General features: G+C 40.3%; 2 protein-coding genes and 1 non-coding gene across 6 annotated transcripts in view; 1 reads left to right on the forward strand and 2 right to left on the reverse strand.

Moving 5' to 3' along the window:
• Positions 1-18,265, forward strand: part of LOC136149213 (guanylate-binding protein 6-like) — a 210,476-nt gene that overhangs the window by 58,506 nt on the left and 133,705 nt on the right. The gene's annotated exons all lie outside the window — the stretch shown is intronic.
• LRRC8B (leucine rich repeat containing 8 VRAC subunit B) overlaps positions 1-18,265 on the reverse strand; it is a 68,230-nt gene that overhangs the window by 24,052 nt on the left and 25,913 nt on the right. For all 3 annotated transcript variants that reach the window (XM_065909238.1, XM_065909248.1, XM_065909259.1), the window contains exon 2: positions 2,859-2,913. The gene's annotated coding sequence lies outside the window, so the exon portion shown is untranslated. The remainder of the gene's footprint in view (positions 1-2,858; positions 2,914-18,265) is intronic.
• On the reverse strand, positions 9,376-9,447 carry TRNAR-GCG (transfer RNA arginine (anticodon GCG)). The gene has a single exon. It is a non-coding gene; the product is annotated as a tRNA-Arg (tRNA).

Raw genomic sequence — 18,265 nt, forward strand, 5'->3', positions numbered from 1 at the left:
GAGCATTTAAGCAGCAGCTAGTGCCAAAGAAATGAATTCTTTGGAAGAATTTGGTGAAATAAGACTAGAATCTCTCTCTCCTTTATAACATACCAGATAAGGAAGGGCTATCAGACAACAAAGAGTAACAGTGAATAGAGAAGCAGGTAAAAGAGCAGCACAGTGTTTCTGGAGCACAGAAATCAAAGGATCTGACATCACAGTCAAAACAGAGAAACCAAAGGAGAATAGTGACGGGTGACTGTCATTCTGCAGCTTCTTATCCAAAGCTGTAGAGTGGTAAGGGATCTGTGAAACAATCAAATGATATGCGAAATATTGGAAAAATTACCCTAATCATCTGAAGCCCCAAGAGAAAGTTACTGAATATGACAATTGAGAGCATGTGGCCATCTCTAGAAATTCTAATTAAATCAGAATTGTTGAACTTCAGGGAACATTGCTTCACTTCTTGTTTCTGATGGTTATGAAATACAACATGTATTTAACTTACATGGTAATTGTGCTTTCAGAAAAACACCTCTCAATTCTTTGATGCTTTAAATAAGCTACCAAATCATCTAGAATAAAATGAAGAGAAGCTGCAGCCCTATTACTATCTCTTTAACAGTAGAGCATAACACCAGTGGCTACACAATTCCTAGAATGTGTAAGCAGACAGCAACCTCAAACCCTTCTCTAACATCTTCATTGTTTATAAAACTGTTTTCCTGACCCCCTCCCATCATCCTAGGGTCAGCAAACCACAAAGCTGAGCCAAACTCAGCCCCTGCGCAGTCCCTGGGGAATCACATATGCTCTCCTTTTAAACGACAACAGCAGTCATCAGTCCATTTGCTTCTAATTCTCCCACAGGTGACCTACCTTTCACAGAAGCAGAATCATACAGACTATTTAACCCAAGAAGAAACCATAGAGATCAGAGTCTAACTCTTTAAAATAAAGAAATTAAATTTCAGAGGTGTTTTAAGTAGCTTCTCTAGGGTCACAGGGTAGTACAGCGTGGGGTTATTGCCTAATTTGAAAAGAAATGGAAAGTTGACAGCATTGCTTCTGGTCACCTACCCTAAGTAATAATAGGCTTTCTTAAACAGTTTTAGACCATGAAGCTGAAAAAATAGTCCAGAACATTTCTGTGTTATAAATATTTTAAACCATAAATCAAAATGAGAAGTCTTCCCCCCTCCCTGCTTTATGACACACAAACCAGAATTATATTTTTAAAAAATACTTTCTAGATACTTAAAAATATGATTAAGCCACTGGTCTTAACCCTTTCTCTAAAGTTAACATTCACATGCATTCAGTCATGGAGTTTAGGACTACAAAGGTATACCAAGGATACAAGAGGCTTTGTTTCTGCTTTCATGGGGTTTAAAATCCTATTGTGGAGAGATGACATGCATAGTTGAGAGTTAGCAACACCATCTTATACTGTCATTTCAGTGCCAAAATAAGTAGGATGGTGGCCAAAAATAAGCACTGCATTTGGTTCTACACAAACAAAATACCCAAAAAGAATGGGGGAAACATTACAGAGAATAGTAAAGTCAAAGAGAGGCCAGGATTTTAGTCTGTTATGCAACAAATATTTAGAACGTCTATTATGCGCTGGACAGAGTTCTAAGTGTTAGGGAAATACAGAAATGTGCAAGACGGACAAGATCCTGGCTCCCAGGGACCTTACTGTGTAGTAAGGAGAGACAGAAAATCAGATACATGCACATGATAAAATCAGAAAAGCTACGAAGAAGACACAGCTACTTTAGGCTGGGGAGTCAGGGCAGGCCTCTCTCTTTAGAGGGGCCACTAGAATGTAGATGAGAATGGGGCCAACCATGGGATGATATTGGGGGAGATCACCTTAAGCAGAAGGCACAAGAAGCTTAGGATGTGTGCAGGTCAGAAAGGAGGACACTTGGCCACGGTGTCAGAAGCCTGGGGAAAGTAAGAGTAACAGAGGACCTGCAGGCAAGATAAACAGTTCAGATAACAAGGAGTATAGGAGTGGTGGAAAAGCCACTGAAGAGTCATGAGAAGAGAAGTGGTTGATCTGTTATTAGCTTTTCAGAATTCATAGTGAACTTGGTAATTCAACAGGAAAATATGGATATGCTCAAGAAGTCCAAGTGTCTAATTCATCCGTAAAAAGAAGAATGCTCAGAAAATAGTAGGAGACAGGTCCACTGTCCTCAGCACCGCTTTACCGGGACTATGTTCAGAGCTGGGTGACACAGCTTTAAGACATATGCCATATTCAGAACACTGGAGAGCATGCAATTTAATACAGAAAAATTAATCATTCATTATGTCCAAGTCAAAAGCTCTGCCACAGAGCTAATTCAAGATTAAACTTCCACAACTTAAAGATGAATGATGCTTACAGGAAGCAGCAGGAGATGGGACTGGTTTACTTCTGACTTACCTACTTGAGGAAAGCAAGGCCATCTTTTTATTATGGAAACACACCAAACAAACCAATTCTATGCATTAAAAATGCTACCTTAAACAAAAATCAGAAAAATAGAGGCATGGAGTCTAAGCTTCTCATAAACATTTATCATATACTTTAGATCTTTAACGTTAAAAAATTACAAATATCTAACACATACATACACACATATCCTTTCCTACATACAAAATAAACAAAGGATAGTAAGATGATATTTTACCAAAATGTATACAGATTTAATTTTCTGTTTAATTAGTTTTAAAACATCAAAAGGATTTTACTCAAAACATCTGTAAGAATAGTAATCTTTTTACATACTAAGTATTCAGTATTTATTTGCCCCAAGCTACCAATGTAAAAGTAATTATCTTTACCATGTGTTCACAATTCAGAATATTAATCTTACCCTATGAATGCTGGTCAACTGGAAATGCTGCAATTAGCTTCTATTTGAAAAATTCCTAAAGAGAAATCATAAACATACCGTTACATTTTATCCATCACAAACTACAAGACAATTTTATCCATTTTTGTGGTTCTAAAGTTTCAAACATCTATAACAACTTTCTGAAACATACAAAAGATAACGGTTTAATAAAGCAACTGCTGTTAAAGAGGTCAGTTTTAAACTCTCACAAAAGCTGTCAACTAAAACCCAGGGAGGTAAATAAATCACTGGGTGGCACTAGTGGTAAAGAACCTGCCTCCAATGCAGGAGACTAAGAGATGCAGGTTCAATCCCTGGGTTGGGAAGATCCCCTGGAGGAGGGCATGGCAACCCACTCCAGTATTCTTGCCTGGAGAATCCCATGGACAGAGGAGCCTGGTGGGCTACAGGGTTGCAAAGAGTTGGACACAACTGAAATGACTTAGCACGCATTTACTTCATAAGTTAAGCATTTAATCCCATCACCATGGCAATTTACAAGGCATAAAATATGAACTTTAAATTTTTAATGAAGTATGAGATAAGCATTATATCTAAGGCACCACTACAAGAAAATTGCTTTCTCTTAACTAAAAGAAAAATTCATTGAAAACATCTATGCTTCTTACAGAAAATAGGGAAACATGGGGAGAAAACAACTTTAATGTTTACAATCATTTTCTCCTTCCAGTTCTATTTTTGTTTTTGTTTTTGCTGGCCTGCTAGTTTTATACAATTATACCATTATAAAATTCAATGATAAGATATTGAGATCTTTTTGACTCATCATTTCTCACAGGCTTTCTTGATGTTGTAGTTTCTCTAAACATCATTTTTAAGTCATAACAGTTCACACATGGATATGTCATAGTTAACAAAACCATTTCCCTACTGAATCATAGATTTTTCTCTTTTTATTACTAATAATGCATATTATCACTAATACATAACTCTGTTCATGTGATTTCCTTTGCAGAAACCTCTGGAAGTAAGAGTACTAGGCTAAAGAGCATAAACATTTTAAGGCTTCTGATATATCAAATTATTTCCCAAGGAGATTACACTAATTTTCTTTCCTGTAAACAGTATGAGTAATACCCTCACCAGAGGTGAGAATCATCTTTAAAAATAAAAGTCTTTGCTAATTCCATATATGAAAAGAATCTCATTGTTGCTTTACTGTACGTTTCTTTGAATTAGCTTGAATGCTTCCCAACATGTTTCAACAATGAGTTTCATCACTCTTTTCCATTTCACATTCACCTAAACTGGAGTATTCTGCTGAGAAGATACAAATGTAGAACTTGATGCAAACTCTCTCACAATGACAGCTTGTCATCTCAGAGTGAAGCTACTGCTGTCAAGTGGGAAAAAAAAAAAAAAACCAACAAAATGTAGCTCAGTGTTTTTATTCAGTATAAAATCAAATCACTCAAATTCATTTTAGAAACAACAGCAAAAGTTAACACCTCTCTTCCTCCCCAGCACAAAACAACAGTAGAAGCTGGGATAATGAAATGTGAAAGCACCAAATCACAGTGCTTCTAAGAACAGAAATAAATATTCCATATTAGGCAAGATCGAAATAGGACTTGGACTGTCACAGTCATTGTGACAAACCCAGCTGCTGAGGCAGCACCAGTGAGTTCCCCAGCTTGTTACAAAACTGGCCTTATCTACCCTCTGAAAAACATTTACTCTCCCCAGAGGCAAGACACAAGATGTTTATTTTCCCTGAAAAAAATCAATCCCAAGATAACCTTAAAAAAATGTATTCTGGAAGATCTGGAGATGACAAACACTGAGAAGTCCCTTTCTCAAATAAGAGGTTTTTTTCAGAAGGCTCCCAGAACTCTCCCAAGGGACTGTGGATTAAGGAACAATAGGGGACAATCAGCTTTCCGATAGAAACACAAAAGGTCCCAAGGCTTTCACTTTGAAAACTGAGGCGTCCAGGGGCTCTTACTTTCAGTGGAGATGGCAGGGTCTGAGGAAACAAACTTCTCTGTAGTAATGCACAGGCCTGGTGTAAAATTTCAGAATCTGAGAAAGGCCTTCCATTTGGGAGAATTTATCTCTCAGTAATAGATTCCTTTTAAGATGTAGCAAGGAGTCAAGAATCTTTCTTTACCGTCTAAGCCACCAGGTCAATATGGAAAGAATCACTGCAATGTCACACTTCCTCAACCCACCTTGTGCAATTCCATAAGTTTAAGGCCTTAGGTTGCGTAAGATGAAAGCATCCTATTTTCATCCATTTAAAAGATTCAAACTCTGAACACCAGACTCACTTAAAATTAAGAAAGGGTATTTCACTTCACCAATGATCCCGCCCTAGGATCACTGTCATGAATCACTGCCTTGAGCCACACTGACCTCCACAGGCTACATTCACTGGTTCCATCTGCTTTCCCAGAAGACTAATAGATCATGGCCTCTGGTCCCATCACCTCATGGCAAATAGATGGGGAAACAAAAGAAACTGAAAAACTATTTTCTCGGGCTCCAAAATCACCACAGATGGTGTCTGCAGCCATGAAATTAAGATGCTTGTTCCTTGGAAGAAAAGCTATGACAAACCTAGACAGCATATTAAGAAGTAAAGACATTACTTTCCCAGCAAAGGTCTGTGTAGTTAAAGTTATGGTTTCTACTAGTCATGTATGGATGTGAGAGTTGGACCATAAAGAAGGCTGAGCACCGAAGAATTGATGTTTGTGAACTGTGCTGTTGGAGAAGACTCTTGAAAGTCCCTTGAACTGCAGGGAGATCAAACCAGTTAATCCTAGAGGAAATCAACCCTGAATATTCATTGGAAGGACTGATGCTGAAACTGAAACTCCAATACTTTGGCCATCTGATGGGAAGAGCCGACTCATTAGAAAAGACCCTGATGCTGGGAAGATTGAAGACAGGAGGAGAAGGGGACAACAGAGGATGAGATGGCTGAATGACATCACTTACTCAATGGATATGAGTTTGAGCAAGCTCTGGGAGATGGTGAAGGACAGGGAAGCCTGGTGTGCTGCAGTCCATGGGGTCGCAAACACTTGGACATGACTGAGCAAGTGAACAATCGCTCTCTCTCACTATTTTATGACATGTAATAAGTTACCGTCTCAAGTCCCTTGAGGACTGGGGCAGAATCTTACTTACCTATATTCTTCGGATCTAGCCCAATGTCTCTTTCTAAGGCTAGACTGAGGGCCTGGATATTAAGGCAGCTTCCCTGTACCAATTCATCAATGGGGTGTTCAAACATCTTTGGAAATTTAGTGAAATTAAACTAAAATATTATGCCTATTCTCAGGGATGATACAGAATATGGCTGGAAGAAAAGGCAGGGGGTCTGCTACTTTTCTTCGGGTCCGTTGAGATCCTGAGAACTGGCAAAAGGGGGAACTAGAGGCGCTCTTTGGCTACCCTATTATCTCTCACACAGCTCCTGGCTTCTCTTAACAATGTTGTAAACAAATATTTAAAGAACAGCAGGCTGAAGTGGCATCAAGTCATTAGCCTGCCCAGAGTGACCAGTTAATAGCCCACCTAGGGTGCTCCCATGTCCCAGTCCTGCCTTTGCCCTCATCATAAACACTAAGTAATTATCGAGTGAACCAATAATACCAGCTCAGGTTTCCCCGCCCAGTTACGCACCAAGGGTATGCAGGAGCTGGCCTGGCTCTCTAAAGGATATGTGCGCACAGCTCGAGCACAAACAGTGGGCCTGGAAGGGTGATGAGCAAAGCAGTGCAGACAGAGCCGCGGGCATTTCCATCAGCTCTTGACAGGTGCAGAGATTCAGAAGCAGAGGCTAAGCCTTTACCCTTCAGAAAGAAAGGAGAAAAATTCATATTTGCCAACTTACTCACCAAACATGACATCTCACAAATCTGAATAGAGAAGTGCTGTCAAATTCAGCCTGACTGGCTGCATTATAATGACAGTGAGTCAATTTGAATCAGTGATGGATCGTTGGATAAATGCCACAGCATTCTTAAATGACCTTAATATCTTATAACATCATGACATCACAATTCTTCTTTTGTATGAATTAACAGTATAAGGCAACAAGAAAATGAGTAAGCCAAAGGAAGTATCAAGTTACCACCTAACAAGGATAATGTGTACCAAGTTATTCTGTGCCCATCTGATGCCCAGTTCACCTCCCCCCAAGACCATAGGCTCTGGGAAGGTAAGGAGGTTGCCCAAGGCCTGCCACATATTAACTGCTCCCTAATTATTGTAGCTCCACATGCCTGCGTGCTATGATACAATATTCATGTCCTGGGATGGTTTCAGTCTCATAAAACCAGTAACTTCTGACCGTGATCACTGTAAAAAGTTCTGTAACTGCATTACCATACTGTCAACCCAATGACAAAAATAAATTGCCACGCACTGCAAATCAGATTCGTGTTAAGATCAAGCTAATTTCCGACCACAAAGTACAAAAGTGTAATGTTCACCAAGTACTGAATGACCACTGAACACTAAACACAGAAGATGTTTAAAGTAAACACTCCTACTCACTCACCCCCCAAAACAAGTAGTGGTTCCATACCTGGTGCTTCTTCAGCATTAAGGGAGTGCTGAGTGTTGTACCGCTTCTATTAAACTGCATCACCAATAGCTGGTCAGATGTCTTCCTGCCTCTCACTATGAGCTCTTAGAAGAGTTCATGTGCCAAGACAGGGGCTAACACACAAGATTCTCCTAACTGTCTGCTGGATGGAGAAAGGTGGTGGGAGGTGGAAAGGAGAAGGCTCCCACTTAATGTGCATTTAGTGAGGTAGGTATTATGGTCTCAACTCTAATGGTGGGAAAGGTGAGAACGAGAGGAACGAAGAAGCTTGCTCAGGCTCAAGCTCACAAAGCAAAGCCAGAATTCACACCAACTATGACTAAGAGCCATCTGCTACACCGCCTCCCCAGTGAGCTATGTTAAAAGGGGTTTTATATAGAATGTGATAATGCTTTAAAAAAAACCCCAAAACCTACAATCTATCTTTTAGAGAAACTGAAAGACACAATCTAAAACTCAGATCTATAAAGTTTTCCTGTTCATTACTCAGTATTCCATCCAGTGAAACAGAATCACCAACTGCTCCCTCCATCCTGCTTGCCTCTATTAAGTAATTAAGATCAGCATGACAGCCAGCCAGAGCAGGCGTGCATCCTGCTGCCACAGCCTCTTACAGAGAACACTCACTCATCCCTGTAATGACAAGAGGAGTAACCCAAGTTTCATCTGTATTTAAATGATGTTTTACATGACTTTTCTTCCTGGTCTTTCTATTAAAATGAGGTGGCTCAGTAGTAAAGAATCTGCCTGCCAATGCAGGAGACGTAAGAGACATGGGTTCAATCCCTGGGTGGGGAAGATCTCCTGGAAGAGGCAATGGCAACCCACTCCAGTATTCTTGCCTGGAAAATCCCAAGGACAGAGGAGTCCAGAAGGCCATAGGCCATGGGGTCACAAAGAGTTGGACATGACTTAGCAACTAAAACAACAAAATAAATTTATGTCATAACATCTAAATATGACCTTTCTGAATGACTTAATAAAGAAGTACTGCATGTCTTAATCTGTTAGTTGCTTTGTTAGGCCTAGTTCTTATCTGACATGCTCATGAGGAAGGGAGTGTAGCAGAATGGTTAAGATCAAGTTCTGTGTCATTTACCACCTCCTTGATCTTAGATAAACTAAGTATCAGTTTTCTCATCTGTAAAATAACGATGACAATAAGAATTAAATATTTTAAGAATTAAAGGAGGTAACTATAAAAATCAAATGCTTAGCATAGCAGGAGGTTCGAAGTAAACGCTCAAAAATGGTAATGTATTAACTAATAGGTATATCTAAAATGAATTCTTCAAAGATTGCCTTTAAAGCATTACCCTGTGAAGAGAAACCATACTGGATGTTAGGGTTCTCCTAACTTGGTTCTCCATCCAAGTTAGTGATTTCCATGCCAGATTTTGCAATGTATCACATGACTTCAGTTACTACAAAGTGTTGTGAAACACAAATATAAATGTAACTTACCTCAATTATTTAATATATGACACATAGGGAAGACCAAGTATTGTGAAGCCAAAACAACACAGGGTGATGCAACATTTTAAAAAGTTAACCTGTCCAAGTAACCTCCACTTTTTCATGCAATGCCTTTCTTTCCAATCAAGGTTCATGCTGCAGATAAGTCAGATACAGCTAACACCCAAGGCCAGGTTTTAAAGTCTATAATCACAGATGCACATCAATGTGAATATATTTTATGCCACAGAACTATATACTTTTAAAATGGTTAAAACTGTAATTTTATGTTATATATATTTTACCACAAAAAAATCTCTCATATAAAGAAAGTGAAGTTGCTCAGTCGTGTCCGACTCTTTGCAACCCCGTGGACTGTAGCCTACCAGGCTCCGCCCTCCATGGGATTCTCCAGGCAAGAACACTGGAATGGGTTGCCATTTCCTTCTCCAGGGAATCTTCCCAACCCAGGGATTGAACCTGGGTCTCCTGCATCGCACGCAGACGCTTTAACCTCTGAGCCACCAGGGAAGCCCCTCTCATGTAAAACAGGAAAACTATTCTGCTTCATTTTTTTTTTTTCTTCTTGGCCATGCCTCACAGCTTGTGGGATCTTAGTTCCCAGAAAAGGGGTTGAACCTACACCTCTGGCTATGAAAGCGTGGAGTCCTAACTACTGGACCACCAGGGAATTCCCCTACTGCTTTAAAAATGAGCATAAATGGATTACACAAATGAAATACACAGCAGGCCCCCATGTACTAGAAAACATAACAACACATAAAAATATAGTTATAGTGTATCAAATTTGCTTTGCCCATAATGCACCAATTATTACAACACTAAATATTTCATTATGAATTTTTTGGTTACTTTTAATTGGAAGGATTTGAGTGGGGGAGATATGATCCCACTATTTGCCCAGAAAGTCGTGGGTCTCTTTTATACTAGATAAACAGCCATATATGAAGAAGCTAAGACATTCAAAAATCTTCTAGTGACTAGTTAGGTACTAACACACACATGAGATCTTTTTTTTTTTTCTCCTAAAAGAAATGAAGAATCCACATGTTTATAAAAATCATTAATAACTTGTGATGAATTTGCAAAGTATTTGACCCTCCTGTTAATCTTCTTTTATTAAGAGGTCAGTTCAGCAAAAAGTATCTAGGATAGCCTTATAGGGTGTGAGACAGGGTGGAGGGAGAGGTTGGTGGTAACGTGGAGAGATTGCATGTAGGTGTGTGGAAGTGGTTACAGAAGATTCACCATAATCCTTTGCCTCAGTGAGAGCAGACATACTTACTGGGCTCCTAGAGTGGTCAGTCAGTCAATCCTTGAGGCTTTCACAATAACGCACAATTTTGTAGGACTGTCTGGTTACTTCCTTGGTCTTTGCATTATGTGTGGCAGAAATGTCCATTCAAGGCATGAGTGAATAAAGGTAACGGTCCATATCAAATGAGAGCCAATTTAAAATGAGAAATAGCTGCTCTGCCTCTCTACAGGGCTATATTGAAGAAGGATGAGGGGAATGTAGTAATGAGATTGGATGTTTAAATGAAGGAATGTAACCATCACCATGGCATAGGGAAGAATCAAGACTCTGAGGCATCATGCCCTAAGAGAAAGAATCCCTGACTAGGTATGGGAAAACCCAATTTCTACTCTTTACTTTATATATAACTGATCATATGTTAGACAAGTCATCTCACCTCATCTGACCTGACTTCCCTCACTTGTCATGTTACAGAGAGCCAAATGATAGACCCTCCACTCCCAGCATTCCACTATCCTGTGAGTTGACTAACTGAAGTTGGAGCTAAGTGAGACCTAATCTGAAAAGATCACTTTGGAGTGATGAGAGTCGAGCAGGGCTTTAAGAGAAGAAAGCGATACGACCAGGAAAAGCATTAACCTGAAGGAAAGTGCTGTGTTTTCTTAGAGAGTACACTGAATGGTATGCAATTAGAAACTAATAAATTGGTCTCGCCAAAATGAGAGGAAAAGTGGGTCACCGCAAGAAAGGAAGGTCATCAGGTCAAGCATATGATGAAAGAACTGATTTTAATTGAGCTAGAAAGGTAAGTGAGAACCATGGAAGGGTCCTAACACCACCATCCCTTGGGCAGCAGGGTTTGCCAGGATTCAGTCCCTGGCCAGTAGCTTCTCTGCGCATGCATATGCTCTCCTGGGGGACATCCTCTATTAAGAATTGTCCACATCTTCCTGCAGATGATTCCCAAACACTACATGACAAGCCCAGCTCCCTAATCCCAAGCCACAGAATCACCTCCCCATTATCTTCCTGGCTACACACTGAGATGTGTGGAAAACTGAAACTTAGCATGTCCCAAACTGAACCTGTCACTTCTCAACACTCACATCAAACCTGCTCTTCCTGAGTGCCTGAATATTGGAAGCAACATTAACACTGATAGCTGAATGATACTGAAGGCTGATGGCAACATCCAGAACTCAGGTACCTAACCCCAAACCTTCTTTTCCTCTATTCTCTGAAAAGAATTGGTTCTTTTCTTAAACTATTCCCTTCTGCATCCCTGCTACCACTGCCATGGATGAGGCCTGCCTCATCTTTGGGGAAGACATCTGGAAGTCTCCTTTCTTGGCTTCCTTAGCTCCAATTCCATACTGTAGCTAGAGACCTCTTTTTAAAACATATCATCTCTTGATTTGGTTATTTGTTATTATAATGTCTCAGGGGGGTGGGAGGGAAGCTAGTAATGGAATAGCAGGGAAAGGAGAGCTATCCAGCCCCTTTTGTGGTTCTATTAGCTCTTGCTATTTCCTTCCCCAAAGGCTGAGCAGACTGGACCTTATTATGTGATCACCAGTCACTTGAGAACAGGTGTTGCTCTATGAATGTTCTGGAGCTGCTTTAGGTGATTGCAAACTGCCCATGTTTTATTTATTCATATCTTTTGTTCTCCTAACCCTCCACTCCACCCACAAGTCAGAGTAGGAGGTAGGGGCTGGTTTTCTCTGCTCACAGTGGAAGATGTACATTGGAACAACTCCCAGGCCTGCCTCCACCGCCATCTGCAGGGGCTAAAGCAAACCACTCACTTAGTCCGGCCACCATGTCCTAGGCTTTGAAATAGGGCCAATCTATACTGCCCCCATTGTATACTGCCCCCACTACTTGTAGTAGTGATAAAGAAACACTGCAGAAGCACGTTGCAGTCATTAAAGGTGTACATAAATGTAAAGGGGAACCCATTAGAAAAAGCCAATTTTTTTGTTGGTGAAGTAATTTTAGAGGAGGATGCTTCTGGCCTTGGAGCACTATCCTAAATTGAAGCAAAACAGCCCATGAAGTGAGCCTTATTTATACCACCTTGGCTCCAAGAAAACAAAACAGCAAGTGTTACAAAGTCATGGATGCCCCCTCACATCGAAGTCCCACCACAAGGTCAAAAGCATTTTTTTTAAAAAGGCACAGGGGTCCAGGTAGAAATATGTGACCAAAACACAAAACTGCAATAGTCTCATCACTGTGAGAAAACAATAACTCGAGTACATGGGTCTTCTCCAAATTCACCTTGCAATAATGGACTGAAAACGGGCCATTCATACTGTCAACTAGGGATGAGAGAGAGACAGAGAGGAAGGAAGGAAAGAAGGAAGGAAGAAAGAAAGAAAAAGAAAAAAATAACACCCACAAATCTCTGATTCACAATGCCAAAGAAATGCAGCCATGCCTGTCTGCCCAGCCCAGAGGCCTTTTAAAACATTCTATCAGACAAGACTGCTTATCTCTTCTGGCTCCTGTTTTCCTTGCAAAGTGTGGGGAAATAAAGGATTGAGCAAGAGCATTAAGAGAGAAGTAGGTCAGTTTTGAAAAGCAAGCTCTTATATCATCTACTTTTCAGAGGTTAAAAAGTCCACCTTTACCTTGGTATTAAAACAGTGCTTCCTATTTGCAACCCTGGTTAATGGTTGCTGGTGGTCAAAAACACTGGTTTCCATTCGCTCCTCTGCTGGAGCAGAGAAATGTCTGGTTTCCATTTAGGGTAAACATAGTGAGTTGTCTTTTTCTGACATTACCTTCTCTGACACCAACTGGGTAGACTTTGACGCAATTTCTTCCGACACGTAGGTTAGTGCGAGATTCCACAGGTTTGTGTGGAGTCCCACAAGACCGCCCCTACTTTAGATGCCAGTCTCAAGTCCCAGGGACTCAGATGATCCACGCTTCTGTCCAACGTGACTACAACTTCAGGGGTTCCCACAACCCCCTTCTTGAGCCTGATAATTCACTAGAACGATTCATAGAACTCAGGAAACACTTTATGCTTACAAGTTTATTGTAAAGGATACAACTCCGCAACAACCAAATGGAAGGGATGCACAGGGTGAGAACTTCATGATGTGTGTGTGGAGGGCGGCGGAGGGTGTGAAGCTCTCATGCACGAAGTATGACACCCTCCCAGAGCCTCGATGTGTTCACTGATCTGGAAGCTCCCAGATTCTGTAGTCTACGAATGTTTCTTGAAGTTCCATTACATAGGCACAATTGATTAAATCACTGGCCGCTGGCAATTAGAAATCTCTCCACACCCCCTCCTCCCTCCTCAGAGGTCAGCGGCTAGACTGAAAGTTCCAGCCCTCTAATCACCTGGTTGGTTCCTGTGGCAATCAGCCCCCATCCAGAAGCCATCTAGGGGCTCCAGAGTCACTCTATTTGCATAAACTCCGGTAGGGTTGAAAGGGGCTCATCCTGTGTAACAAAGGATGCTTCTATCAGGAAATTCCAAGAATTTTAGGAGCTCTGTCCTATAAGCTGAAGGCAAAGACCAAATATACATGTATTTCTTATTATACCACTCATGGCATCACATTGCATGAGAACAGTCTTACAGGAGGGTTAATTCTTATTCAAAATAGTTGCCGTCTGAAACAGTGCTAAGTGGTCCACTTAGAGAGTCAGGCTCACCTTCAAAGCCCAAACAGAGCAGGCAGTCACTTAAGCCATGGATGTCCTGAGTTAATGACTTAGAGAAGTTACTTCTTAAGGGACACCTTTGACCAGGACCTTCACATCTGGCTTTTTTAGCTTCTATTCCTTGCTTTCACAGCATTTATTACACACCTTTATGTAATCATTCAATTGAGGTTTATTTCTCGTCAACAAAAATGATAAGCTCTAGGAGGTCTGGTCTACATGTCTCAAGCTTATCATTATATGCCCAGGGCTTAGCAGGCAGAATTGCTATTAAATATTAAATGAACATTAAAATAATTAAAATTAGAATCCCCTCCCCTTGCTTGAAGCAAAAACCAGAACCATTTCCTACAAACACTGCATCATCTAATCTTCAAATTACCAGAATCCTTTAGGAAATTAAGTGTCTATTCTAGCCCTGTTAGGAGGGCTAGAGAAAAGAGGTTTAGTTTAGGCATGGCCTTAAGAATAATTTGAGGCAGCTCTGGGGTTACTGAGGTGATAAGAGGAAGGTCAGGCTTCTGAAAGAACCCACAAAGAACTGTAATAACAGGAACCAGGTAGGTCATCCACATTCCAAAGAAGGGGAGTGGTAGGGTTTTCACACCCTGGGTTGGCTTTGGGCTTCAGAACTCAGAGGACTCCGTGGCTTCACGTGGTATTAGCAAAGGAGAGAAACCATGTTCTCTCTGAAAGTTTAGAGTTGTGATGGCTTCCAGGAAATAAAAGCCACACTCTCTGTCTGGAAGTTTAATACATGACTTCTAAATCAGGGTGGGGCTTTGCCTGGCTCAGTGACAAATTCACCAGCACAACAGGTATCATCATTGGTCAGTGACCTGGGTTTCTCCACTGTGCACAGTAAATGAATCTACGATTATTTCTCAGCAACAAACCTGAAGGTAGAAAGATTGTGCCAAGAAAGCTAATGGTGTCTTTTTTTCCTATCTCTATTTTTTTCCCCCTTATTCCATACACAATAAATAACATTTTTCTATTTCCACCCGACAACATCGTGTGTTTCTATTGTGGAAGGTCTTTACTCATTGAAGGAAGGCAACAACAAAATCACTGTCAGTTGAATAGAGACAGAAATGAAGAGGGTCCTATGTGCCACCAACTTGGTCCCAGCCAGAGATGGTGTTCAGAGAGTGTAGGAGGACTGTCACATCTTTCATTCACTAGGTATCCTCAACAATCATGACCTAGCCTCTACTGGGTGCAAAGTATCATCCCAGGTGCTGAAGGGGAAAGAAAGGTGTCAGACTCATGACATGAACTTCAAAAGGAGCTTATGCTTTGGTAAATAAAGCATGAATACAAGAAAGATCAAACAAATGGATTACATAGTTGTGTTTTAAGGTAATATATGCTAAGGAAATAATAGTCATTGCACAAGATTTATGAGTTGGACCAAGAAAAATGCACAGGATTTATATAAATGGGAGGTAATGGGATGAGACGGAGAAGGCAATGGCACCCCACTCCAGTACTCTTGCCTGGAAAATCCCATGGACTGCGGAGTCTGGTAGGCTGCAGTCCATGGGGTCATGAAGAGTTGGACACGGCTGAGCGGCTTCACTTTCATTTTTCACTTTTATGCATTGGAGAAGGAAATGGCAACCCACTCCAGTGTTCTTGCCTGGAGAATCCCAGGGATGGGGTCACACAGAGTCGGACACGACTGAAGTGACTTAGCAGCAGCAGCAATGGGATGAGAGACAGAAGGGAGGGTTAATAAGGGGCATATAATATTTTATGTGAAGGGGTGGGGAACAAATAAAAAGGCAGAAGGATATTTCAGAAGTTACTAAAAGAGACTGGAGTGGAATTTAGTGTGGATGGAGTGGAATTTTTGAGACAACAATAATGGAGGTGAGTGTAAAGTAGATTAAGGTTAAATATTAAAGTGAGTTGACTAATTGGAAAAGACCCTGATGCTGGGAAAGATTGAGGGTAGGAAGAGAAAGGGACGACAGAGGATGAGATTGCTGGATGGCATCACCAACTCCATGGACATGAGTTTGAGTAAGCTCTGGGAGTTGGTGATGGACAGGGAGGCCTGGTGTGCTGCGATTCATGGGGCTGCAAAGAGTCGGACACGACTAGTGACTGAACTGAACTGAACTGATTCAAGTCTAGATTGTCAGGCTAAGAATTTTTCAAGATGCATCTCAGCCCTTGGTATGTAACAGACACCTGAGAAATAACTGCTTTGGGATACAAATACCGCTTTTAGAATTAATAGTCAAGTATTTTTATGAGAGCAGAAAGGAATTTAGATTAGAACATACAAGCAATAGGAAACTACTGATGGTATGTGAGCAGAGGAATGATGGGAAAAAAAATTTAAGGGCATATTAGTATATATGAGGCAAATTAGTTTGAAAGCATAAGGAAGGATTCATTGGAAAGGATTTGAGGGTGAGAGCAGTAAGCCTAATTCTGTATTAAAGTATACATCACGTCACCTTATAAAATAAAACATACTGGGACTTTGAAATACCAAGTAGAAAAGCAGTTACGCTTAAAAATATTAAGCTTTCAGATTAGCCAGTAAAATGATGCAACTGGACAAAACAATTAGATTTTGAGGGGACAGAGTTTTCCTAAAAGTCGTAATTGATGTTTTCAAAGGAGAAAAGGATTTGATTAGTTTCTGTTGCTATTATTACTGTTTTGCTGCATCAAGCGGCATGTAGGGATCTTAGGTCCTGGACCAGGGATGGAATCCACGCCCCCTGTAGTGGAAGGACAGAGTCTTAACCATAGGACTGCTAGGAAAATTCCTGATTAGTTCCTCTACACTAGATGGTACTTGAATACTTCGGTAGAAATTAGATGCTTTGAGATAAAAATAATACTTTTAGAATTAGAAGCCAAATATTTCATGCAATGTTATAACAGAGAAGAACAGTCATTTAAAACACACACACACACACACACACACACACACACACAACAGTGCCAGATACACAAGTGGCCATGTTAGATATGCCCGAGGCAAGCCATTCACCCAAGAGTATACTGGGCTTTTCTTCTGGAGAAATCCTTAGGCATTATGTCACTCACCATGCAACCAAATCTCTGTTTAAAATCAAGTTACAATTACTCTAATTATGAGTCAACATTTCATTTGGTTCATAACCGGTGCCTAATCAAACAGTCCTGTAGACTTCACCACAAGGAAACTTAATTAAATTCAGTGCCAAAAGAGATTTTTTAAAAGTTTTCTTTATGTAACTGATTTACCAGTTTAGGCATCAGAAATCTTATTTCTAAAAAAATTACTACGGGAACTAAATCTAAACTAAATAAAAACACATCCATTAAAAACTATATTCTTCTTTCATAAACACTTTGTTTAAATATTCCCCAGCAACACGCTTGTGTGGACAAACCAGGAAGTGAGAATAAATATGATCACGTTGTGAAAGCAGAGTAAGATGAAAGAATACATTTGGAATCTGCTGAAGCACTATTAAGATTTCATGTAAAAATTCATTCCTATGGAAACATCAATTTATTTAAAGTGGCAATAGGAGCAATTGCAAAAGAAGTCTTCATTTTGTTGTTTAGCAATTCCCCTCAACCTCCTATGCAAATGCCTTTTCCTACAGCTGGGCTGGCTCATCTGAAATGAGGGTGCTCACCCACCTGGCTGGTGAATGGAGAACAGGATTAAGCTATCATTTTCATGATACAAAGTCAGTCCTGAAAAAAAAAAAAAAAAAAAACAATCGCAGTCTTTAAGGACTTACTTTGGAGAACTGTGCCCTTTGCTTCTAAGGTAACAAGCAAATCCCATTCTTCCTAATGGTTTTACCGAGATTTCTGTCATTCCCTGTGATTTACTTTAAATTATAAACTCCTTAAAAATAGTAACCATATTTTACTGTTTGATCAGTTTGTTTTTTCACTGAGTATGAAGACTCAATGAGCCAGACATAACAAGAGTTATACGTATCTAATGATTATTTTTATTGTTCAAGGGAAGTGTTATCAAACAAGACTTGTCACAGATCATATTTCCCTTCCAAGGAGAATCATAAGCACCTGCACTCAGCACCTTTTCCTTCATTCCTAGAGGTCTGCCTTGTGGAAGAGGCAGATGGAAGATATCTGTGCAAAAACAGAAGGAATTCCTGCTTACTGCTTAAGGAATTCCGACAGTTACTTTTATTCTTATTTTTAATTTTAAGCAGGATCTGGCTAAGCTTAGTATAAAAATAATACAATATTTCTATAGGTATTTCTTGCTCAGGTAAATAAGCTAGGCTTCAACAAGGAATCAGGTACTCCCTGCCAGACACTGCACAAACACAACGCAAAGGCAAATAGGCCAGTGCTCCTCTGCAGACAAAGCGGACACTGCTGCTACAC

Source organism: Muntiacus reevesi, chromosome 1 (assembly GCF_963930625.1).
Source record: "Muntiacus reevesi chromosome 1, mMunRee1.1, whole genome shotgun sequence".
NCBI classification, from domain to species: domain Eukaryota; kingdom Metazoa; phylum Chordata; class Mammalia; order Artiodactyla; family Cervidae; genus Muntiacus; species Muntiacus reevesi.